This window comes from Ascaphus truei, chromosome 16 (assembly GCF_040206685.1).
Source record: "Ascaphus truei isolate aAscTru1 chromosome 16, aAscTru1.hap1, whole genome shotgun sequence".
Taxonomy (NCBI): Eukaryota; Metazoa; Chordata; class Amphibia; order Anura; family Ascaphidae; genus Ascaphus; species Ascaphus truei.
Window position 1 is genome coordinate 5,625,548 of NC_134498.1, and position 26,505 is coordinate 5,652,052.

The window sequence follows — 26,505 nt, forward strand, 5'->3', positions numbered from 1 at the left end:
CATGGAGTCTCTGGATAAAGCTGTATAAATGTCGGGGGAGACTACACAATGTGTCAAGGACAGGATCCGACAACACAAGGCGGCGATCCACAGGCAGGATCCTGAAGCCCCTGTGGCCCATCATTTTATACAGGCAGGACACAACATCCAGTCAGCTCTGGTTTCAGATAATAGATGGACATACCAGAGGTAGACATGGTGGTAACACCAAGATGCACCTGTTGCGCAAAGAGACACAGTGGATTCGGCGCTTGGGCACCATGACCACAAAGGGCATTAATAAGGATCTCGATCTGAGCTGCTTCTTTTAAAGTTGATGCTCTTAAGCCCTCTACTAGGGGTCTGCTACCACTTGCTATGTGTAGGGTCTTTGCCGTTCCACTGCTGCTTGCATCTGACTCTATTTTTTTGGTCCACAGATCTCTGACTCCACTGGTTCTATGGTGTCCACTGCCGGAGCATGTGACCTTCCCCTGTGTCCGTCATTCCGTGCTGTGATCTACCCTTGGCACATTCGTCTCCTCCACCTCTGCCTCACCATACTACTCTGTACTCTAACTGGGGATGTCTGTTTATATCTAGGGCATTTGCCTTTATTTTCAGATCATTTGCCTTTATTTTGAGATCATTGCATATGCATTTAACCCCTGTGTTCACTGTCTCCCTTCTGTGCATTATGATTCAATGTCTCTGGGCCCCTGGTGGACTGCTGGTGCCTTGTGAAGCTCTCCTCCGCTGTTGGCACACATCTAATCCCTCTGCTGTCCCTTGAGTGGCTGCTCGATCTCACTTGCTACAGAACTAGACTGGCTCCGCCCCTTGGATCGGGCAGCTTGGACTATGCTCGTGCACACGTGTGGGCTTCACTGCACTGTTTCCTACACATGGGGGAACTTTGACTCAGGATTCCAGTCTGCTTACAGTGACGTCACCGGGCTGCGCCACTTCAAGGACTGCAGGTACCACTCCTCACGCATTGCTGGGCTGTCTGCACACGGAGGAGTTCACTGTTACAGCTCTATTTGCTTTTGGACTTTTCCTGTGCATGCTGGATTCAAGTATGTCTTTTTTACCTTGTGTTATGGTTTCTGTCTTGATTCATGTAACATTTATTTATTCCTGTACCAGATTTTGAGTATTTCTGTGTCCCCTTAGGTCTGCATAAGTGGGTCATTAATCCTTTAGCATCATACTTTGCCAGATATACTCCCTTGCCATGACATAGCTCTCACTGTGTCTACAAGCTCCTTTTTGTGAAATCTCTGTTCCACAATTTTCCTTTATTTAGCCTTGAGACCCAGCATTAGTCCATTAGTGTGTATCTCTGGGACACTCCTGTGGCATGTGCTACACAGCCTGTTGATATTCAACTTTGAGATTTCGTGGCATTCTGTCACTGTGTACCTCAGGGACTCTCCTACAGGGTTGAGGGAAGTACCAGGTGACTACGGTCTACCTGGGAACGGGCCAGAAGAAGGGGTCTGTACCCCGTAACGTGAGGTTGCCCCCCTTGCCCTGCACTTTTTTATTCCCCGTGTTTTCCTCCCCCTCTCCCTCCCTCCCTTCCCCTTCCCTGTCCTTGTCTGGAAGGATGTTTCATATGTTGACACGGACCCATTGATTGGAGATTTTACATTCATTTGGACCTACTGGACTTTTCCCCCTCGTCTTTGGACTTATTGGACATTATCAATCCCTGTGGGCGCTGGTTTGTATTTGTTTTTTTATTATTGGCTTGGTTAACCCCCTCCCGCCACACCTCCCCCAATTCAAAGTGCAGGCTCTGCCCCGACCACCTCGTCCTATGGTTGGCCTGGCCTGTCAGCTCTTGAGGTTGTCAGTTCGTAGTGATTGTCCTGCTGGGAAAGGCCATTGGCATTGCCATGCTCACTGCCCTTCTTATGCTGTATGGTGAAGTCAAACTCTTGCAAAGCAAGACTCCAGCGCAGTAACTTGGCATTTTACCCGGACACCCTTTGAAGCCAACTAAACGGTTTGTGATTGGTGATCACAGTGAATGGCCTGCCGTAGAGATAGGGCTGAAGTTTTCTCAGAGCTCATACAATGGCCAGACACTCTTTTTCAATGGTGGCATAAGCCACCTCTCTGGTCAGCAACTTGTGGCTCAGATACACCACTGGGTGTTCACTTCCCTCCTCCCCCACTTGGCTGAGCACAGCACTGAGGCATCAGTCTGCACCAAAAACTTTTTTGAGTAGTCTGGTGCAGCTAGAATAGGGGCACTGGCCAGTGAAGTCTTCAGTGCCTGGAAGGAATGTTTCACAGACTGGAGACCAGACTACCAGCACAAACTGTCGCTTCTGGGTCAAGTCAGTCAGGGGTTTTGCAATGGCGCTATACTGGGGAACCAACTTCCTATAGTAGCCTGCGGTGCCTAAAAAAGCCATGACCTGCTTCTTGTCTTGGGAACAGACCACTGCACTATCGCTTCCACCTTGGCTGGCTCTGGTTTGAGGTGCCGCCACCCACCCTATGCCCTAGGTACAGTACCTCTGCCATCCCTTCTAAGCACTTGGTGGGTTTCTAGGTGAGTCCCGCTTCCCTAATCCTGGCTAGCACCGCAGCTACACGTACGTGTGAGTCCCACGAATTACTAAACACAGCAATGTCATCCAGGTATGCCCGTGCAAACCCCTGCATAGCCTCCAGTAAATGATTGACCAGGCGTTGGAAGGTAACTGGGGCATTTTTCATCCCAAATGGCATCACTAGGAATTCATAGAGGCCACTCGGGGTAATGAATGCTGACTTCTCCCTAGCCTCCTGGGTCAAGGGGATCTGCCAGTAACCTTTACTGAGATGCATAGTGGTCAGATACTTTGCCCCCGCGAGTTCATCCAGCAACTTGTCCATGCGGGGCATGGGATAAGCATCTGACACCGTCCCTGCGTTTAGCTGTTGGTAGTCCACACAGAACCGAGTGGTCCCGTCCCTCTTAGGTACCAGGACTATCGGACAAGCCCAAGGACTCTGGGATGGTACAATTACCCCAAGGGCCAGCATCTCTTCTACCTCCCTCTCTATACTGCCCTTAATCTCTGCCGATACCCGATAGGCATGATTATGCAGAGTGCGCAGAACACCCATGAGCACGGGGAGATCTGTGATATGGGTCATGCCCGGCTTATCCGTGAACAGAGCCCTATACTGACCTAGCATAGCCCTGGCTTTTGCTCGCTGCCTGACACTCAACTGAGACCCTATCTCCACCTGCTCTACAGTACCTGTCTGGCTAGCCTCCCCTAAGAGATCTGGCAGAGCATTGCCCACCGGATCTCCCATCGGTAGGCTACAAATGGCCAACACCGATGCCACACTCGGGGCTACATATTCCTTTAGCATATTAATGTGATAAGTCTTATTCCTCTCTGCCTCGGCATCTACCTGCACAACATAGCTGCACTCATTCATCTTTCGGAGTACCGGGTACGGTCCCGACCAGGCAGCCATCAATTTATTCTCCCGAGTAGGTTTGAGAACAAGTACTTGCTGTCCTGGGATGAATTCTCTGCTACGGGAATTCTGATCATACCAAGTCTTTTGCTTGGTCTGAGCAGCCCTAAGGTTGTCCTGTGCCAACCCCATGAGCATCTCTAACTGGTCTCTGAGATCTACCACATACTGAAGCACAGAGGCATCAGTATTGGTAGTCTCCCCTTCCCACCCCTCACGGAATAGGTCCAGAGGTCCCCGTAACCTGCGACCATATAGTAGCTCAAAGGGAGAAAAGCCGGTAGATTCTTGCGGTACCTCTCGGTATGCAAACAGCAAATGCTGCAGGTGAATCTCCAAGTATTTCCCTCTGCCTCTATAAAGGTTCTCAGCATCTGCTTCAGGGTACCGTTGAACCATTGGTTTGGGGGTGGTAAGGGGTCGTGCGCTGGTGCTTCACCCGCACGCCTCCAAGAGACACTGGAGCAATTCACTCATGAATTGCAACCCCTGATCGGTTAGGATCTCGCTAGGGAAACCTACCCTATTGAAAATGGTTAACAAGGCTTTAGCTACTGCCCTAGCACCAATGGTGGCAAGCGCTACCGCCTCAGGGTACTGTGAGGATGTAGCGCTTTCTGGACCAGCTGGGAACCAGGAGGGGTCCCACCAGGTCCATGGCGACCCTCTGGAAGGGTCCCCCAATTACCGGTAACGGGTTCAGGTGTGCCTTCACATGGTCGCCCGCCTTACTCACTCGCTGGCAGGCATCACAGGACCAGCAGAATTCTGCCACAGCCCTGGATGCCCCCGGCAAGTAGTAATGATGCAACAGCCGGGCTCTCGTCCGAGTGACCCCCTGATGCCCCGCTAGTGGAATAGAGTGGGCTACCCGCAACAACTGTTGCCTATACTCCGTGGGTACCACTAGCTGTCGTTTAACGGTCGAGACCTCATCTAGCCCCATGGTCCCTTGGTCTCTATACAGGAGCCTGCGGTGCCACAAGTCGTTATCAGCCCCATCACCTGGCTTAGACTCGGATGCCCTCCTCATGCCCTCCTGTCGCGGTGGAACAGAACTTATACCTCAAACACTCTGGGTTTAGATTGAACAAGACTTTTGGTAAAATAAACTTGCAGGTTTATTTCGTTTTTAGACAGACAGACACAGTTAAACAACTAACAATTGACATAAACACTTACTGGGTAATGGGGAATGAAATACTCTTGATGTCCAGGAGTAGCAGTTCATTCAGTCACACAGGAATCACGAAATCAACACGAAGCAAAGGGATGAGGCTGCAGGCACCTTTTAAAGCTAAGGGACCTGGTTTTTAACATTAGCCTCATCCGATTGGCAATTAATTAACTTACACCTATTAAACATTAGTGAAAAACAGAAATTCACCAGGCGCTCCCACAGGTGTCAGGGATAAACACTAAAGTAGCAAAAAATGTTGCAGGGGGGACAGAGAAAGAGTACAAACGGTTAACAGGATGCAGTTCAACCTTCACTGGATCCTCCTTGTAGATCCTTGGGGTGAAATGGTGTACAGAAGTCAGGGAGCGCAGTTCACCGATGAAGAGATATGTAAAACAGAACACAATAATAGTGCAACCCTGTCTGAAAGGGTTTAACCCTAAACAGCTTCACAACAGAGATATATAAGCAAATTCCCTACTGCAGATATAGCAGATAGGTGAGTTGGTACTTTACTGCAGATGGAACCAATGGATGAATCAGCAATTAAATCAATGCTAAACAGGAGAGCTGTGAGCCCTGAGGCAGCAAGTCCAGTATCCAAAGCGACTACCTCCTCCGCACCTGCTGTGGAGGGGTTAGTTGGTTTTGAGGCTTATTTTTTGGGGTCATTGGTGTGCAGATTGATGGACTGTAGATTGGGAGGGGACTGTCCTTCTGATAACCTTGCTTCTTTTTTTCCCACTGTTAGTGGTGGAATTGTGGGGGAAGGGAGGAGGGAAGTCTTGGATAGCAGGGAAGTAATATTTAGGTCCGACAATGTGGGAAGAGGCGTTCTACAGTCAATGGTATTTCAGCGTCTTCCCGCCAGTGTTTTGGGTCTTTTTTTTACTGTTTTTGATTCGCAGGATGGTTGCAGATTGGAATAGGCAGACAGTCAGGCAGGTGTGGGATGTTCGGGATCCGGTTACACCGGGCATGTTAGAGGCTTGGTAGTTGGGGGACGGGCAGTTTGTTTCTCTGATTTTACAGCCTGACTTTTTAGTTTGGCGTTTTTATTAGCATTCATTGGGGCCATGCAGATAAGTGAACTAATGGCAGGCAGGTAAGTGAACTAATGGCAGCCTCAAAGAGGTGTACAAGGGGTTTGAGAGGAGAGGATGTTCTTCTGGTGGGGTCGGCCAGATTAGTATCTTTATCAGAAGGTCTAAGCCAGATCAGAAAGGTAAGAGTAAGTGTATGTTTTTGGTTGAGTTGAAAGGGGGGTCTGATCTGTCCTGTTACATTAGCCAAACAGGTTTTTGATTTTAAGCCTATGGTTGGGAATCCATTCATGGTGCATCAGAATGGTTCTGCTTTGTCCTGCTTCCAATGTATAATAGTGTTGGGGGATTTGTATGCCATTTGAATAGAAAGAGAGCAATGAATAGAGCATATGGGACATAATTGGGAATATGTAGGGGTTGGGTGAGGGTTTCATGGTGAGGTAAGAGGGATCTTTGGTGATCTCAGTTACTCTTGCTGTTGTTGAAAAAAAGGGGTAGTGGGTGTGCCGTGTTGGGGGTAATGACTTATCTGATGCAGCCTATAGAATTGATGAGGTTGATGGAAAGGGATATCTCCCAGTTATTTTGGCTTTTGAAAAATACTCTGCTGATTTGGTCAGAGATCTCCCCCACATTGGTGTGGCGCAGGCCTAGGGATGGCAGTTGAGAGGTTGAGTAGGAAAGTAATTAAGGCAATGGCCGTCTTTATGGAGAAGCTGGGTGTATTATCTATTGAGAAAAACTATTCATAACACGGCTCATTTGTTAAGATTTCACAGAATAAGAGTTATTTGCATATGTCACAGATTGCAGGCTATTAAAGATTGTCAGTTAGAATGTTTAACACCAATAAAATGGGATACAATTATGTACCAAGACAAAAAATACATTGCATCATAATATGTGCATTATGTAACACCTCCCTACTTGTGGAAGTACTGTATAGTGGAACCAAGTAGGAAAGCTAAGGTTGTGTGACAAAGTTGAGAAAAAAGTACTTTAAGGGGGGGTCTGATGTAAACAGCACTAGGATCTAAGCAGCCATTTTTGTTCAGCATCCATCTTAGGTGCCTGATCATGACATCCATTTTGTCTATTGTCTGCATGAAAAGTTGGAATGAAATTGAGTTTTAAAAGGAACATTTTCTTTTATTTCCTTTTGCTCCGAAGTATTTTTTTTGATAATAAGCCTTCAGCTAACCACAAACCTTGGAGAGAAGATAACAGCCACTTCTTACATTCAGGGGGAGGGTCTCATGTTCAAATACACCCTTTCAAGAAACCAGCATATATAGGGAAAGGTTACGAGCTTGCATAATAATTGTGTAGCTGACTCAATTAATTTTTGCTATGTTTTACATTTATGTTATTAAATCAATGTTCTCATATTCATATTTGTTTATCTTATACGCATATGTAATGACACACATGCCACCTCATAAAGGGGGCATGGGCTTTAGTATTATGGTATAAATATGCCTTGTAGGCCATATTTCTGCAGGAGAGCTTTTGTTTTGAAGCTTTTCTCCTGTGTGTGTGCACTCATACGCAATAAACTAATTTGTCATTTTGCAATGTAACCCTCAGATTGTATTTTTTATTCACGCTTTTCATAGATGGCACTTCGAACAGGGACCCAAATATACCGGAAGCTGAGCACCTGAAAAAATCACTCCTCTGTCACTCAAACCTGAGCGCTCATAAGAATCAAGGTAAAAAGTCTAAAAAAAATTTGAGTGATGTGTAGAGAGCTTGGTCTGGAAGGGTGTCTCAAATCTGGTTGACGGGTAAACCTTAGCAGTTTCAAATGAGTTTATTAATCTCTGCTCCTGTATCCATTTTAAAGTATTAGAGTTGTCATGTTTTGTTAGGGGCTAAAGTGAGAGTCCCGCTAAAAGCTTTGGTGTTTTGGTGATGAAAGGGAGTGTTTGTATGCTTAAGGGATTGTCTTTAGACCGTCCTGGGTTATGATATATCTTTTGTTGTCTGAACAGGATGGGTCCCTGATTGTATATTTGCTCTGTCTTGTCATTAACATACCAAGTGAGTTAATTCATGGATATCTGTTTAAAAAGGTTTTATTTGTATGTCTGTATCCATGTTATAAAAGTATAAGGTTTATCAGGACTGGGTTGGACCCCCTGAAGTAATTCAAGTTTTTTCTTTGGTATAGTTATGGTGAGAAAATATGATTGGGGAACAGTCTCGTGACAGGTCCTTAATTGCATATTCATTCTATTCAGATCAATAACATGCCAAAAGAGTTTAACGTAATCAGCTTGCGCTGATTATTGTATCAGGAGAATTGTACATTGTCAATTAAATTTGATTATTCTAACGCTGAATTGTACATTATCAATTAAATTTGGTTATTGAAGGAGAAGGAGCGGCTCAGGGAGTAAAGACACTGACCGACACAGAGTTTGAAGCAGGGGAGCCTGGTTCAATTCCTTTGTCGCCTCCTTGTGACCTTGGGCAAGTCACTTTATCTCCCTGTGCCTCGGGCACCAAAAACATAGATTGTAAGCTCCATGGGGCAGGGACCTGTGCCTGCAAAATTTCTCTGTAAAGGGCTATGTAATCTAGCAGTGCTATACAAGAACATGCTATAATTAATAATTATTGTAATAGGAGTTGTACGCAATCAGCTTGCGCTGGTTATTGTAACAGGAGAATAATGCGAGACCAAAGTTCTCAAAATTTGCCGTTAGAGGTTGTGTCTGCAGACAAAAATAATAAAGAATGGATACAGAGAACAAAAAGAGACAATGTAAATATATTTTGTTAGTCAGTGAATGACACCAAGATTTAGAATCTCAAATTCTCAAGTGTTGCAAGTCCCAGTGAAAAAACAAAACAAGCAAGTCCCAGTAAAAAAACACGCCACCCCAATGTAAAAAAGTTTGTTTGCTATAAATTACTATGGAAAGAAGCGTGAACCTATGGGTAGCCGCATCGGTTTTCTTATTCGTAAAAATGCGAACACAAGGGCTCTTAGTGGAACCTTCTAACTTTCAGTAATCTCTGTGTGTGTCTGTGGCTGTATAAATCTTTGGATTTTATGAGGTTTTTGTGGCTAAAGTTATGCATGGCATGACCGGCTAACTGAAGCGGCAGAAATCAGGTATGTAACAATAAGCCTAACCTCCATTTTTTCCCACAGCAAAAAGTGGTTATAAGTTACTTCTTGATACAAGTTCAAATCTCAGTGCCGACAATTCAAATTGCTGCGCCCCTGACAGAACTGTAAAATGGATTTGAATACCCTAATGAATTTTTCCTGGATGATTGATTACCTGTGTGAAAGATAAACCATGCTAATTATCACGTGTACACAAATCACCATCCTTGATCTTGCAAGTACTTACAAAAACACGAATATTATTTGCTCACAAGGAAGTCTAAATTTTAAAATCGTTTTAAAGGTTTTCATCAATTATTGAAGTAGACCATAACGGAAAAGGATGGGTATATATTCAGCTCTGTCACTGGTGATAGTTTAAAAGGTATATTCGTTCTGGCCAGACGAGTGGGTTTTTAAACCGGAGACATTTTTCCGTTTGCTCTATTTCTATCTCAAAGAAAGGAGAGGCACCTCCCCTCCCCTCCAGTTTAAAGAATGCACAGCATTCACATTCCAGAAATGAAAATTAACTTGCTCTGTTGCTTAAGCAGTTTATTTGTGAGAATAAGGTAATCTAGAAATGTTTTCTCGTTTGTTTGTTTGTTATTTTTGAAGTGGGTTGGCTGTGTATGAGAGACATTTTTGTATTGTGTATTGTGTGTAACCAGTAAAAACACATTTCAATTTTATTTCTATAGGATTAAGATATGTTTGGGAATATTTTTTGTTTAAAAATGCTGGTAAAAGCTCACAAGCACTGTTTGAATGATATATTGTATTGTATGTCTTTATGTATATAGCACCATTGGTGTACATAGCGCTTCACAGGGGTGGTGCACGTGGTCATCATATAGGTAGCAAATGGTAAAGGTAATAGGTCATGGAATAAGAGTCAGACAGACATAAAAGTAACATTAAGGAAGTGGAGTCCCTGCTCTGAGGAGCTAACAATCTAATTGGTAGGTAGGGAGAGCGTACAGAGACAGTAAGATTTGATCAGAAGCCAGGAGAGGGAATTCGGGAGGGGAGACGCAAAATCAGAGTTTAAAGAGTAGAGTGATTCTGGCAGCAGCGTTTAGGATAGATTGTAGGAGAGACAGGTGAGAATCAGGAAGGCCGGACAGCAGGGGATTATAGTAATCAATACGGGAGAGAATGAGGGCCTGAATCAGAGTTTTAACAGTTGAGCAACAGAGGAACGGGCGTATCTTTGGGATATTGTGGAGGAAAAAGCGACAGGTGTTAGAAACGTTTTCAATGTGAGAGGAGAATATGAGAGAGGAGTCGAGTGTGACCCCTAAGCAGCGTGCTTGGGCTACTGGATTAATTATTGTACATCCAATAGTAATATGGAAGGAGGTAGTAGGGCCTGGTTTGGGAGGAAGTATGAAGAACTCTATTTTTGTCATGTTAAGTTTTGTAATAAACAGTATTATGCTATGCCTCTCTCCACTTTTTAAGGTAACAGCAGAAGGAAAATAGAGGAGTATACACTACGGGAACAAATACACAGGCAAGTGTCAAATTCTCTACTTCTCTATAGATTAAGATACTGAGTGTCGACGCCTATTATACCACTTGTGTGTGGTGTTTTTTGTTGTTGTCTTTTTTCTACATAAGGAAGAAAAGAGCAATAAGACCACGCGCTGGAGGACAACTTTATTTTCTACCAACAGTAATGTGGAAGGAGGTAGTGGGGCCAGGTTTGGGAGGAAGTATGAGGAGCTCTGTTTTAGCCATGTTGAGTTTAAGGCGGCGGAGGGCCATCCAGGAAGATATAGCAGAGAGACATTCAGAAACTTTGGTTTGTACAGCAGGTGTAAGGTCGGGTGTTGAGAACTATATTTGTGTGTCGTCAGCATAGAGGTGATAATTAAACCCAAAAGATGTTATTAGGTCACCTAGAGAGAGTGTATACAGAGAAAAGAGAAGAGGTCCCAGGACAGAGCCCTGGGGTACCCCCACAGAGAGATCAATAGAGGAGGAGGATGTGTTAGCAGAAGAGACACTGAAAGTACGATGGGAGAGGTAGGATGAGATCCAGGATAGAGCTTTGTTCCGAATGCCAAGAGTATGGAGAATGTGAAGGAGAAGAGGGTGGACCATGGTGTCAAATGCTGCAGAGAGGTCGAGTAATATGAGCAGAGTGTAATGACCTCTGTCTTTGGCAGCATGGAGGTCGTCAGTTATTTTAGTGAGGGCTGTTTCCGTGGAGTGAGCAGTGCAGAAGCCAGATTGTAGAGGGTCAAGGAGAGAATAAGTGTTGAGAAAATGGAGCAAGCGAGAGAATACAAAACGTTCAAGGAGTTTAGAGAAAAAGGCAGGAGGGAGACAGGTCGATAGTTAGAAAGACAGGTAGGGTCAAGCTTGCTGTTTTTGAGTAATGGTATGACTGTTGCATGTTTGAAGGAGGATGGAAAGGTTCCAGAGCAGAGGGAGGAGTTAAAAATGTGTGTGAGCATAGGGATTATAGTAGGAGCAAGAGGTTTTAGGAGATGGGAGGGAATGGGGTCAAGAGGGCAAATGGTAGAGGGAGAAGAGGCGATCAACAGCGACACATCCTCCTGTGAGACAGTGGAAAAAGAGTCAAGGAAGGCAGGAGGAGAGTTAGGAAGAGGTGTAGGATGGGAGGAAGAAACAGAGGGGATGTTCTGACGTATGGATTCCACCTTTTCCTTAAAATAGTCAGCAAAGTCCTGAGCGGAGATGGAGGAAGGAGAGGCAGCTGAGGGTGGTTTGAGTAGAGTATCAAAGACAGAGAACAGTCGGCGTGGGTTAGACTTGTGCATGTTGATAAGTGCAGAAAAGTAGGCTTGTTTAGCTTGCGAGAGGGCAGAGTTGAAACAAGATAGCATAGCTTGGCACAGCTTCTCAAATTTTGTGAGAGGCGGAAATTTCAACGTTGGGGACATTTTTTTGCAAAAAGTGCCGAATTTGGAGAAATTTGAATGTATCTAGCTCAGGTGCGTTTAATTTGGTGCGTAAATCTTGGAAACTCAGGAACTTTCCATCGCTCAACAGGTCGGCGACCGCTCTGATCCCCAATGATTTGAATAGGTCGAATTGTTTAGTTTCGCACCCTGGAGGGAATTTAGGGTTGTTAAATATTGGAGTGAGCTGTGAGCTGGTGGAGGAGAGCTGGAATTTAGTTTTAGCTTTTAGCCATATTTCCCATGTGTGTCTCATCGCTCCCAGTTCAAATGTAGGCACCATGTCAGTCCCTCTATCACCACACCAAAGATAAGCTGGCAGAGAAGGCGTTCTGGAATATTGAGATTCAATTGCTAGCCAATGTAGCTGGTCTGGGTCTGAGTTCCACATGACCGCCTGTCTTAATTGGGCTGCTTGGTAATATTTTGAGACATCTGGGACTCCCAAGACTCCTCTCGCTCTGGGCGACAAAAGAACTGATCTTGCTACTCTGGGTTTCTTACCCTGCCAAATAAAGTGAAATATGTTGTTTTGAATATTTTTTAGTTCAGAACCAGGGATATGGACCGGGAGCATCTGAAAAAAATATAATAATCTGGGGAGTACATTCATTTTCACTGAAATCATTCTCCCGATCCATGAGATCTGGTATCCTTCCCATTTACCCAGATCTTTTTTAATTTTCCTAAAGAGGGTTGGGTAGTTATTTTGATAGAGGGAATGGTAGATCCTTGATACATGTACTCCCAAGTATTTGATGTATGAAGGGCTCCATCTATAATTGAAGTTTAGTTTCAGTAATTGCATCTCTGGGGAGGGCAAATGTAACAGTAATTTTTACTTATTTAGCATTTTAACAAAAAGCAGGAGAACAGAACCTCTTGACAATAAAATGCTGATGCTATTGACCTTTCTTGGAGGCGAGGGGGGGTGGTGGGGTGAGGGTGGGGGGATGGGGGGTGGGGTGAGGGGGGGTGGGGTGAGGGGGCTGGGGTGAGGGGGAAAGGGGTGGGTAGGCAAAAGTAGGGGAGGGAGGGGGGAAGGGGAAAGGAGGGGGGAGGGGTGGTGGGGAGGGGGGTGGGTAGGGGAAAGGAGGGGGGAGGGGGGGTGGGCACATATTGATCAAGGTATTTAGTGTGCTTTAAACCCAGGCATCTGTTTGAGACTGGTGTACCTTGCATGGTTATGTATCCGACTAACATTTTCAACAACAAACAGGAGGACAGGACCTCTTGACGGGAAAATGCTGAGGCTGTTGATTTTTCTCGGAGGCGGAGAAGGGGAAATGAGGGGAGGGAGGGGGTGGGGAGGGGTGTGTGGGGATGGAGGTAGAGTATGGGGGGGTATGGGGATGGGGTAGAGGGGGTGGGGGTGTGGGGATGGGGTAGAGTGGGGGGGGGGATGGGGGTTAGGGTGGGGGGTAGGATGGGGGTACAGTGGGGGGTGTGGGATGGGGGTAGAGTGGGTGGGTTGGGGGGCAACATATACCTTAGTTTGAAACATTCTAACCATTTGATAACAGCATTTTTAACTTATTTAGCATTTTCAACAAAAGGCAGAAAGACAGAACCTTCTGACAGTGAAATGCTGAGGCTAGGTTCGGCGCTGTGAAACTACACAGTTTTGAGCAAAAATAACATTGTGAACTTGTGTTGTTAACCTGGACAGGTAGTGGGGTAGCTGGATAGGCATATATATTCAAACTTAACTTGGGTGGGGAAGGGGGGGATGGCTGTAAACCATTAACATATTGACAATCCCATATTTACAAAGAGTGTTTGTCCGTTGTTGACTTTCACCGAGACCCAGAAATACCTCCTGGGTATCATCCCGATATCAACCCGGAGGCCGCTGCGGGCGGAAGGAGCATTGTGACAGGGTAAATAAAAGCCACCAGCTATATGCCTGGCATACATATGTTTAGTCTGCAGTGCAGCAGTGATGAGGTTAACTTCAGCTGGGAAGCTCATGGCAATTAGTTTAATCCCAGCTGCCTAATCAAGGTGTGTTAGAAACCCCAGGATGTGCACACATGCAGGCTAGCTGGACAGGAGTGAGTTACTGAAAAGATTACTGATACAAGGTCTGTTTGCAAAGTACATGGTTTATCAAATGTCTGTCTCCTGCATACAAAAGAGTAGCTGCCTTATTTTTGCTCTGTCTACTAAAGAGAACCTTATTTTTGCTTTATCTGCTAAAGCGAACCTTATTTTTGCTCTGTCTGCTAAAGAGAAACTATTTTGCTCTGTCTGCTAAAATGAAGCTATTTTTCTTTTGTTTACTGATGAGAAGTTTTTTGTTTTTGGTGTGCTGTATGTTTTAAGGCTAAAATAAATAAGCCTTATCCAAAGAACCCGCCTGTGTAGTTGCATGTACTCTGCAACATATGGTGTCAGAAGTGCCGGGATTTTCAAAAGGCTCCTGCAGTTAAAGGGCCACACACACACAAGGATGAGAAAAATGGAAGAAATTTTTTAAGAGTTTCTGTGCGAGCAGACCAGACAGCAGGGACAGTTAATGCAGGAGCAGACCAAAAAGCAGGGACTGTTAATGCAGGAGCAGGCCCAACTACAAGCAGAGAGAGATGAAAGACTATTGCAGCAGCAAACCCAGCTCCTAGCCTAGCAGCAGGCAGCACAGGAGGAGCGGATGGCCAAGCTGCTGACCCAATTCCAGGGGTCTGCCAGTCCAGAACTTGCAAACAAACCCCCGATACTCCTGAGGAAAATGGCTCCAAACGAGGATCCAAAGGCTTTTTTACTGACATTTCAAAGGGTTGCCAAAGCTCAGGGCTTGGCTGCAGATCGCTGGGCAACTGCTATGGCCCCGCTCCTCATAGGAGAAGCCCAGGCCTCATATCAGGGCCTCCCTGCAGATCGGGCAATGGACTACAAACAAGTGAAAGCCATCATACTGGATCGCTTAGGTCTAACCCCAGAGACCTACCGACAGCAGTTCTGGAACATGATGTACACCGCTAAGATGAGACCCCGGGTCCTCGCTCAGCAGTTATTGGACTTGTGTACGCCCTGGATACAACCCGAGGAGTGCACTAAGGAGGCAATTCTTGAGCAGGTGGTTTTAGAACAATTCTTACAAATAATACCCCCTTCCGCACGCTCGTGGATAAAATGCCACGCGGCTCAAACCCTAGCTTTGGCGGTCCGACTTGTGGAGAAATTACTTGGGGCTGAGGTACAGGCGAGTGTCCTGGACCCAACGGATCTGACTCCACCGGCACCTGCGGATGCCCAAAGAGGATGGTCGGATCAACGGGGAACCTATGGCCCGTCCACGCGCAACCGCCAAGTCCAACGGAAGGAGCAGTCGTTCCAGCAAGGGCGGAGTCCAAATGCTGGTCCCCGCCAAGACCCTCATCTCCTTCCTGATGTCGGCTCGTCGCAAAATGAGAGGAACTTCCGAGGACGTCGCCCACAAGACCCACCAGATCACTGGTATCCAGTATCCGGTCCAGCGGAGCGCTATCCACGGCCCCCTCCTGCGAGGGAACCCTCTCCATGTTCCGCCTGCAGAGAACAAGGCCACCAGCATGTGGACTGTCCACAGATGGATTGTTCCTTCAGCAGGACCATTGCCTCGGCCTTCACTGGAGAAAATACAAGCCATGGCTACTTCCAGCCCAGGTTGGGGGAAAAAACGTCCAGGCCCTTGTAGATCCGGGCTCGGGGAAAACTCTGGTCTTACAGGAACTGTTACCACCTAACGTGTGTTCTTTTGACTCCCCATGGAGTATAGAATGTACTGTATACACTGCGATGTAAAACGGTATCCGACGGCCAAAATCCGGCTACAGGTAAAAGGTCAGGAGGCCTACCTCAAAGTAGGAGTCGCTCCTTGGCTCCCTGCCCCCCGTTGTGCTCGGCCGGGACTGGCCTTTCTTTTCTGACCTAATGGCTCCAGTCTCTCACGAGGAGCCTCATTCTATGGCTCAGGAGAACCCTGGCAAACTGTTCCCCTTCTCGGCAGACCTTTTTCCCAGTTGACACCGGGTTCAAAAATCTCATAAGCAAAGACGCTGTGACAAACAGGACTGGTTGCAGAAATCTGGGTCTCAAGGTGACCATTCTAGTAGCCAGAGGTCACAAGTGATGGCTGGGGATGGCCAGAGGGAGGGGGATATGGGCCCTTGAGAGTTACCAGAAATGTACCTCCATGACTTTCGCTAGAGGCAAAGGGAAGACCCAGTCCTTGCTAGACAGTATGACACGGTGTTGAAAATTGATGAGCAGATATTAAATGCACAGGGGGTGATAGTGTTCCCCCATTTTGAATTATCAAATGATATCCTATATAGGGTGAAGAGGCAGACATAAACAGGGGAGGTCACCAGACAGATTTTGGTTCCCAAGGCATTTGTTAAATCTGTGTTCACTCTAGCCCACACTGTCCCATGGGGTGGTCACCTGGGCAGGGATAAAACATTGGACCATATTTCGTCCCGATTCTATTGGCCAGGGATGCATAGTGATATTGCTAAGTTATGTGCGGCATGTCCGGAGTGCCAGCTAACTAGTCCGAAGAGACAAGAACCAGCCCCTTTGGTTCCTCTACCCTTGGTGTCAGTTCCCTTTGAGAGGATTGGGATAGACTTGGTAGGACCTCTATAACCTTCTGCGAAAGGACACAGGTTTATTCTTGTAATAGTTGACTATGCAACAAGGTATCCTGAGGCGTTCCGCCTGAGAACAGCAACGGCCAAGCAAGTAGCTAACAAGTTGTTGGAGCTGTTCTCACGGGTTGGACTTCCCCAGGTTATGTTGACAGACCAAGGTACAAATTTTATGGCTAAACTGATGCAGGATGTCTTAAAATTACTAGAGGTCAAGTCTGTTCAGACATCGGTCTACCATCCACAGACTGACGGATTGGTGGAAAGATTTAACCGAACTCTAAAAGGGATGCTGAGGATATTTGTAGATTCAGAGAAGAGAGTCTGGGATGAACTTCTCCTTTTTCTGTTGTTTGCAGTGCGGGAAGTTCCCCAGGCCTCCACGGGATTCTCTCCATTTGAACTGCTGTATGTCCGCCAACCCCGGGGTATCCTAGACCTCCTAAAGTAGTCCTGGGAGGGACAGCGGTCCCCTTCTAAGAATACCCTGCACAATGTACTAGACCTTAGGAGGAGCCTAGATGTGGTCGGCCATTTTGCTAGGGAGAATCTTAGATCAGCCCAGGACAGTCAGGAGAGACATTACAATCAGAATGCTCGCATGAGAGTGTTTCACCCGGGAGACCAGGTGATGTAATTATTACCCAGTTGAGAGAGTAAACTCATGGCCAAATGGCAGGGCCCATTTGAAGTACTCCGCCGCACGGGTGATGTGGATTACAAGATCGCTCAACCAGGGTCAAGGAAGGGTAAACAAATTTACCATGTGAACTTGCTGAAACCCTGGAAGATGCAGCGGTCTCTATTCATCCACCCGGTGGAGGAGGAAACGGACTTGGGTCCTCAGCCCCCACGGGAGAATATCGTGGGTGATGATAAAATCCCAATGGGTAAACAGTTGTCCTCTGAACAAAAAGTGGACTTGTAAGCAATAATTACACAATTCCATGATGTTTTTTCTGATGTACCAGGGCAAACTAACTTAATTTCACATGCGATCGAGACAGCACCTGGGGAAAAAGTACGTTCCCGTCCTTATAGGTTGCCTGAAAGTAATAGGGCCCTGGAAGAGAAGGAGGTACAAGAAATGTTACACTTAGGAGTGATTGAGGAATCATGCAGTGAGTTATGTCCCTAAATCCACTAGCTATGGTCCCTAAACCCGATAGGAAGGTAAGATTTTGTGTGGACCTCCGAAAGGTCAATGCGGTATCCAAGTTTGACGCATATCCGATGCCAAGGGTGGACGAATTAATTGATGCCCTTGGTAACGCGGAATATAAATCCACACTGGACTTAACAAAAGGATACTGTCAAAATACCCTTAGAGGAAAAGTCCAAGTGCAAAACAGCCTTTGCCACTCCCATGGGTTGATACCAGTTTTTGACAATGCCATTTGGACTGCATGGAGCCCCAGCCACATTTCAGAGACTCATGGATAAGGTGCTGAGACCCCATAGGACTTATGCCACACCTACCTAGATGACATTGTCATTTATAGTAAACACTGGCGGGCCCATCTAAATAGGCTGAAAGCGGTCCTCAAATCTCTAAGAGAGGCAGGGCTTACAGCCAACCCTAAGAAATGTGCCTTGGGTAAGGCGGAAACCAAATACTTAGGGTATGCAGTGGGAGGTGGAAAAGTAAGGCCACTAGCCAACAAGGTAGTTGCCCTGAAAAAAGTTCCGACCCCCCAAACAAAAACGCAGGTACACTCTCTGCTGGGTTTAGCAGGATACTACCAGTGGTTTATCCCCATCTACTCGGAAGTGGCAGCCCCTTTAACGGACCTCACAAAAAAGTGTGCCCCTACACAAGTGGTATGGTCAAGGGAGTGTCAGAGAGCCTTTGAGGACATAAAAATGTGTCTATCAGAGGGTCCCGTCCTTAGAAGCCCAGACTTCAACAGGCCTTTTGTAGTGCAAACGGATGCATCAGAGATAGGGCTAGGGGCAGTGTTGTCACAACAGTTTGAGGGAGTTGAACACCCTATCCTTTTCCTGAGTAGGAAATTGTTCCCGAGGGAAAAAAATTACTCAGTGATTGAGAAGGAGTGCCTTGCAGTAATGTGGGCAATCAATGCTTTAAGGCATTACCTGGCAGGAGTCCATTTTACTCTGGTGATGGACCATGCTCCACTGAAGTGGTTAAATATTATGAAAGATTCCAATGCTAGGTTAACTAGGTGGTATATGGCCCTCCAACCCTTCTCATTTGAGATTCAGCACAGGCCGGTAAAAGAGAACGCAAATGCTGATTTCTTTTCTAGAGAAGGGGTGGGTGGTCGGGCTTCAGCCGTGCGTAGCCCCAGCCACACACTAACAGAGGAGGAATGTGACAGGGTAAATAAAAGCCACCAACTATATGCCTGGCAGACATATGTTTAGTCTGCAGTGCAGCAGTGATGAGGTTAACTTCTGCTGGGAAGCTCACGGCAATTAGTTGAATCCCAGCTGCCTAATCAAGGTGTGTTAAAAACACCAGGATGTGCACACATGCAGGCTAGCTGGACAGGAGACAGGAGTGAGTTACTGAAGAGACTACTGATACAAGGTCTGTTTGTAAAGTATATGGTTTATGAAATGTCTGTCTCCTGCATACAAAAGAGTAGCTGCCTTATTTTTGCTCTGTCTACTAAAGAGAACCTTATTTTTGCTTTGTCTGCTAAAGAGAACCTTATTTTTGCTCTGTCTGCTAAAGAGAAACTATTTTGCTCTGTCTGCTAAAAAGAAGCTATTTTTCTTTTGTTTACTAATGAGTAGTTATTTGTTTTTGGCGTGCTGTACTGTATGTTTTAAGGCTAAAATAAATAAGTCTTATCCAAAGAACCCACCTGTGTAGTTGCATGCACTCTGCAACAGGCATCCAAAAGGCAACAGCCCCAAAATATCAAAGGGAGAAAGGGGGGGGGGGGCAGTACCCACAGCCAAAGCTTTTCTACTATGAAACTGGTAACACCACCTCCCTCCACCCCCACCCCACCCTGGCAACCTGTTGGGCCCTCCATCCATAGCAGACGAAGGGATCCATAACAAATTTACAAGTGAGGAACTCTGGGCTGCAACCATCTGTCGGCCCCAACACACAGAGCTTCAGGTGAACAGGCATATCTGTGGTTCTCCGGGAAATATGAGGGGCAACTGACCACCGCGACTTTCTCCTGTGATGGTGGGGCCGCTGGTAGCTCTGTGAAATCGGCAGTTGGGGGATCTCCAAAGTACTCTGAAAGGAGCCCAGCATTTTTTTGAGAGTCAGATGACTGTTATTCTCTGAGTTCCAAGAGTCGTCACAGGTGTCCCCTGGGAAGATGGTGTGGGCTTCTGGCGATGGGAGATCCTTTCTCGTCTTCATCTGTTCTCTTCATCTGGGGCAATATCTTTGGGGCTTCGTATTGTGAGATATTTACCTCCATAGCTCGCAGTCAGCTTGAATGGAAGGCCCCAGCGGTATTTAATTTCATTCTCGCGTAAGAAGGAGGTTATAGGCTTCATTTCTCTTCTGCGGTTCACCGTTATTCTTGAGAGATCGTTGAAGATCTGAAGTTGTTCGTTTGAAAAGTTAGGGAGTCCTTTCCTCGGCAGGCCACAAATATTTTTTCTTTTATTGTATAGCTATACATCCTAACTATGACATCCTGCCTGCGGTTGGGATCTTCTGAACGGGGGCCTAGAGCCGTGTGGGCACTATCCATTTCCAGGTCCCTGGTCTCAATCGGGCCGCAGATTGAATTTAATAGCTCAGCCAAGTAAGATCAGAAGTTACCAGGGAGAACCGCCTCTGGTATATTACGAATATGCAGGTTCTGGCGTCGATCCCGGTTCTCCTGGTCCTCCAATCCATCTTTTAAATGAGAGATTTCTTCTCCTAGCCTCCGGATTTCTTCATCAGCCTCAGACTGGCATTGTAGGGACTCCTCTTGTCTGCCTTCCAGGCTTGTCGTTCTTTCTGTGAGGCCTGATATTTCCTGCTTGAGTTCCAGGACCGCTGTCTTAATATCAGCCTGGAGGGATTCGTGTAATTTTGCATGTAATTTTGCATGCATGGATGCCATGAGATCCTCTAGGTATGCTCACGTGATGGGTTCCTCCGTCGGGATGGTTTCTTTAGGCCATGCTCCCTTGCCTTGTGCAGTATGTGAGCCTCGTGCTCCGGCGCCATCTTGGTTTTCTGCCGGGATTTCAGGGCTTTTCTGCGGCAGGGAGAAATACTTCGTAACCGCTGGTTCGCGGGTTTCTTAAGTTGTTTGGACATTCTCTTGTTATTGCCCTTGCAAAGGGTCCACATCAAGTAGGGGAAATTTGAGTGGAAGAGCTCGAATTGATTAAATTATTCTGGTGAGTCTGCAGAACTCCTCGACTACATCACCATGTCGGATGGCGTCACCGGAAACCCCCGCTTTATGGTTTATTTAATCCTTTATTGCCGTCCGTGTACGGAACTCAGCCTTCACGCTTGTCTCCGCTCAGCCACTGCGCGTGCGCCTGTATAGCTGTTTTTAAATGCTTATGATTTTGGATGTTACTTGCTATACTGTTAGGGTTCAGTAGCACCTTAACTAAGGTCAAGCTGTTTTTTTTTGTTTTTGTACTTCTTTGCTTTTCTGGGGACACTGTGCCTTTAAGACCAGCTGGCGGTGGCCATCTTGGATCCGGCTGGAACACAGGCTGGAACACAGGCTGGAACGCACAGAGCAGGGCAGCTTCGATTCAGGTGGCAGCCCTGTCTTGTTCCCCCTCCACGAAGGGGGTGCAGGAGGGCGCAGCGGGGGTGCAGGAATATATATAATATAATATTCTTTATTTAATTATTCGTTACCCCTTTTCCCTTGTGTATCTAATACAGTATGGTATTTATATTTTGAGTGCTTATGTTTCTTGACAGACTTTATTATTTATTTGTTGCAATCTTTTGTATGATGAGGTATCTTACCTCCTGGGCAGCCCTTAACAGCCTGTGCACAGCTCCAGGGCTCCCTACATTGCCAGGCAAGAGGCAGATCTATGTGCTCAGTTTTCTCAGAAGCTCTGCCGGTTCTCAGTGGTGTGAGGGGTAAGTGTATGCGACCTGTGGCTCTTCTGTAGGTCTGAGTGTCCTTCCAGCTGTCTCCGGTCTGCCTTGCCTAAATACTCAATACTTTGAAAGGTTCTTCTTGTTTTTAAGCAAGCGCAGCGGCCATTTTAGATTTTTGGCAGCCTGCCAGGGAAGCCGCAGAGGATCTTTGTTTTTTCTCTGGGCTTAACTTTGTCTGGTTTGCAGCCCGTATGTAGCCCAGCACGTTTAAAGGGGGTCTTCCCCCAGTAGTATATTAAATCCTGGGGGAAAATATCTGTTTTTTGGACCCCTTTCACACTTTATTGGGGATCTTTAGGACGGAGCTCCTTTGCCACACGTCTTCCCTGCTTCATGTCTTCTCCGGTCCCTGTATTTTATAACTTTTAACCATTTATTTTTCCAAAGGTGTCCATAAGCAGTAGTTATTGTCAAAATCGCTGTGTAATCTAGAATGGTTTGCCAGGAAGTGGTGAATTGGGAGTCGCCTCTCGTTTTTGGGTGTGTTCTGGGCATAGGGTTAACTACAGGGGATACATAGTTGCAAAAGCAGTTACATAAGTGAACAGGGTATACATTATATACAAGGCATTTCAAACTTTTAGCAGAATAGTTACAGTGGAGTGTTTGGGTGAAAACCAAATTGGAATTGGCTAGGGAAATTTGTCTTGGTAAAGTAATTGCTTAGTTGGGAGTGAACACATTTTTTTCCATGACTGTGGATAGTATTGGGAGAAGAGAGATTGGCCTATAGTTTGACAGTGGTTTTTTTTTTGTCCCCACTGCTGAAGATTGCGACAACTCTGACAGTTTTCCAGGTCTTAGGGATATGGCCTACAGACAGGATAGAGTTAACTATGGAAGCAATTTGTTTGGCAATGGCTGGGGCACCAAGTCTTAGGAACAAATTAAGGACTATGTTATTGGTAATAAAACAATTAGTAAGTATTGTATGCAACTAATATATTTTTTATATATCCCAGATGGAAAGGCCCATTTCAAATATTACTCACCACCAATACAGCAATTAAAGTGGCAGAGGTCTCTTACTGGATCCACGTGGCGCATAAAGCTCATCCCAGCTCCAACCAAGTCACCCAAAGCACAGCCACTTCAAGTTAACGTTTTGAAAGGTAAGAATAAACACCTTGACCATTTAACCTACGGGGGAAATACGACTCCAGGCCGACGCCCGGTCTTAATCAGAACATTCATTTTCACTTTTTTCTTTCAAGGACTCAATATTTTTATTTTAGAATGTGTTTAAGTTGGAATTTAGGATGTATGTACAATTGGGCCTTGGTGGGTGGATTGGTTCCCTGGAAGTGCGACGTGAATGCTCTTGTATGTGTTTTGGCAGTACTCATAACTCTCTATGTATGTGTCATGTGCAGCAAAACTTTGATCCAAAAGTGTGTTGTACCCTCACCGAAAGGAGGCGGTCACCCAGGGGCGTGTGTCAGCCACAAGGAAAAGATCACAAGTCAGCCATTTTGACCATCGCAGACATTTTGTCTGTTCTGATATTCTGAGTGAATGATGTATATGATGCATGGAGGAGTGATGATCATGCATTCGCTTCCACAGATACCAACCCCCTTCAATTCTCAGTAATAGAATGTTGTGCTGATTCTCAAAATATATGACTATAGAAATAGATGCCATTTCCTTTATCTAGCAACTGCATACCCAAAGCCGAAGAATGTTTTCTGTGTATTCGGGAAAACCACAAGGTGTGATATCAATAAAAAATATATAGAGTAAAGGTCGCTTGCATAATTTTTTTTTTTAGCATTATGTGTATAATTTCTTGATTTTCCTATTTTTTAAGCCAGCCCCTTTAAGGGAAAAGCCCTTTAAAGTCCACTAGGAACAACAATCAATGTATGGGTCAAGTGCCTCCACCAACCAATGAAACCTGTGTAAAAATGTATTTTCAGGTAGCTAACAATTTACAGGAAGGATGTGGCCTTAATTTTACAGTTTTCCACTTCATCATTAAACCAAGAACAGATTCAGATTAGGCTTATGGCCTTACAAAACAGAATTGCTTTAGACTATGTTTAAGCTTCAAAGGGAGGGGTATGTGCCCTAATTAAAGAACAATGCTGTGTTTTCATTCAAGATCAGAGTGGCAATGTACAGCATGAACTAGACGAAATACAATAGATTCAAAAGAGACTTAGAAAGGGAGGTGATACAGGATAGGATCCTTTTGGGCTAGGTGAATGGCTTGGATCACTAGGAGCAAAACTTTTGAATGCTTTGCTGTGTGTGTTAATGTTACTTGTTGACATATATGTGTGTTTTACAAGGGTATGATCCACAAATGTGCTACCCCCTCACCTTCTTCAGACCTGATCCCATTGTTTGCAGATCCAAGCTATAGCAGTCCCTTGAAGAAAGAAGATGCCAAGTACAGTGTTCTAACTCTGGAAGATAGTTTGGCCGCAGCGCTATGCAAGACTATGACAGTGAAGGGCACAGCCCTCTTCCCCTGAGTTATATCAATGAGCATTATCTGATGATGGAGAACCCCACAATACAACATGTGTCTCTGGACTAACATCATGTCGATAATTCTCAAAATAAATGTTTTAAGAATAAAGAGGAGGGACCGACAAAGTTGAGAAAAAAGTACATTAAGGGGGGGGGGGGGTCTGACGTAAACAGCACTAGGATCTAAGCAGCCATTTTTTTCAGCATCCATCTTAGGTGCCTGATCTTGTCATCCATTTTGTCTATTGTCTGCATAAAAAGTTGGAATGAAAATGAGTTTTAAAAGGAACATTTTCTTTTACTTTCTTTTGCTCCAAAGTATTTTTTTGTGACAATAAGCCTTCAGCTAACCACAAACCTTGGGGAGAAGATAACAGCCACTTCTCACATTAAGGGGCGGATTTCATGGTCAAATACACCCTTCCCTCAAACCAGCGTATATAGGGAAAGGTTACGAGCTTGCATAATAATTTTGTAGCTGTAGCTATGTTTTACATTTATGTTATTAAATCAATGTTCTCATATTCATATTTGTTTATCTTATATGCATATGTAAAGACGCACAAGCCACCTCATAAAGGGGGCGTGGGCTTTAGTATTATGGTATAAATATGCCTTGTAGGCCATATTTCAGCAGGAGAGCTTTTGTTTTTAAGCTTTTCCCCTGTGTGGGTGCACCCATACGCAATAAACTCATTTGTCATTTTGGAATGTAACCCTCAGATTCTATTTTTTATTCACGCTTTTCATGTGTGTTACTAGTATACATTTTGGTACTTTCTGGTATATTTAATCAGCCTACTGTGGTCCTGGTGTTGCTATGAATAATATTAATAAATAATAACTTTTGTTCATATAGCACTTTCTCCCAATGATACTCAAAGCGCTTCACGATTATAGTACTGCTGCGGCCGCCTTTATCCTCCTACTTGCCCGGATAAATGCGGGGGTTTTCTCCGTTTCTTCCGGAGTTTCCCGCGCTGCGGCCGCGTCATCAGATAAGCGCTAATGGCGCTTATCATTGAAAGCGCCCGCGGCGCGGGAAACCTGACGAAAAAAAGCCGCGCACCTCCGCCTTTTTAAAATTCCCGCTGTGGCGGCCGCAGGAGGATAAAGGCGGCCGCCACTGTATAGTGCGCAGTACGTTGCCTTGTACAGTACATAGGATTTTAACAGACATGTTATTTCTGTGGGGGATTTACATTTTTACATTTGCATCTTGATAATGGCATAAAGACTATTTCTTTCAGTGAACAGAAGGGGTGAGACCTATTTTGTCATGTAATCAGTCGCTGTTGTTTCTAAGAACTTAACGCTGCAGACCAATCAATATTCCACATGTGTTTTTTTTTTTAATACATCAGTTCTGTACTATGAGAAAATACATGTAGCACTTTCTTAAACCAACTCTGAATTACATTTTTTATGTATTATAATGTAACAAGCATTTGTTGTGTCTATAGCAACCATTTACAAAGTCACTTCCCTTTCCTCTTCTGAAACAGGCACACCCCTTTTTGAGCCCTGCCCTCTCTCTAGCGGTTCACCAATTGTATCTAGTAACTGCCTAGTCACATGATCTGCCCCACAGAACATGGCATCTTTGGTCCTCTTCTGCTGCACTGCCAGCCATCTAGTGAACCCCTTAGTCGAATCTTTGCCGATCAATCATAGGAGAGCGGAACGATCAGCAGCTTTACTAATTACTTATCATTGTTTGGACTGTATTGATGCACATATTAAAGGGAAAAAATAAAAATAATTTAAAAACCGGCAGCTTGTACTGCTGCTTTAAATATGGGATTGGAACATTGCATTGCTGAGGAAATACAGTATGCAGAGAGACTCCAGTTTAAAACAATAAATGCAAAAATGTGTCCCGTACATACATTATATCCTCAGTGTCCTGCTTGAATCCCCTGTTTGTTTTTTTGATCTACTGTATGAGACTACCTTTTGATGCATTATCCCTTGTATTTGGACTGATATTGTAATTATTTCATGTAGTTTGTTTGTTTTAAAATAATTATTTAAGTTTATTGTATCCATACACAAGCAGTGTGCTTTGTTGTCATTGTGGTATAATGTATAGCAGATTCCAACATGGGCTGGCGATCAGATGTAGTGGGTCTTTGTGACGGTGAGGGGGTAACCAGGCCAGAATCTGAAATACTATAAAAAAGCCAGCAGCCAATCTGGTCCTCAGATTCTAAGCGCCAAGACAGCAGCGGCAAATTCGAAACCACCAAAAGATGCTCTGGGAGAAATAGCAGCGACCGTCTTCAGAAATTTCAGGTCAAGAAATTTTCTAATTCCCAACTTTCGGGGGCAAATGCTCAGAATAGAATGTAGCGGTCACGGCTAGAACTACACGCCAAAAGAGTACCAGGACGTTTGGTACTATCTCCCGGTCAAGGGATTTTGGCATCTCCGGAGCAGATACAGCGGTGGCGTCTGGAACTACCTGCCGATTGGAGTTTTAGGACTTTCTGGGCTAAGTCCCGGTCAATCTAAAGACTTTGTTTTATGGACTATTTCAACTAGGAAAGTTTAGTTTTGTAGCCCAGACCC

At 45.3% G+C, this 26,505-nt stretch overlaps 1 long non-coding RNA gene across 1 annotated transcript; it reads left to right on the plus strand.

The window, feature by feature from the left end:
• The first annotated feature begins 211 nt into the window (after window positions 1-211).
• LOC142467261 (uncharacterized) lies at window positions 212-10,844 on the plus strand. Its single transcript, XR_012788317.1, has 3 exons — window positions 212-959; window positions 7,317-7,412; window positions 10,286-10,844. It is a non-coding gene; the product is annotated as an uncharacterized LOC142467261 (long non-coding RNA).
• The last annotated feature ends 15,661 nt before the right edge of the window (window positions 10,845-26,505 follow it).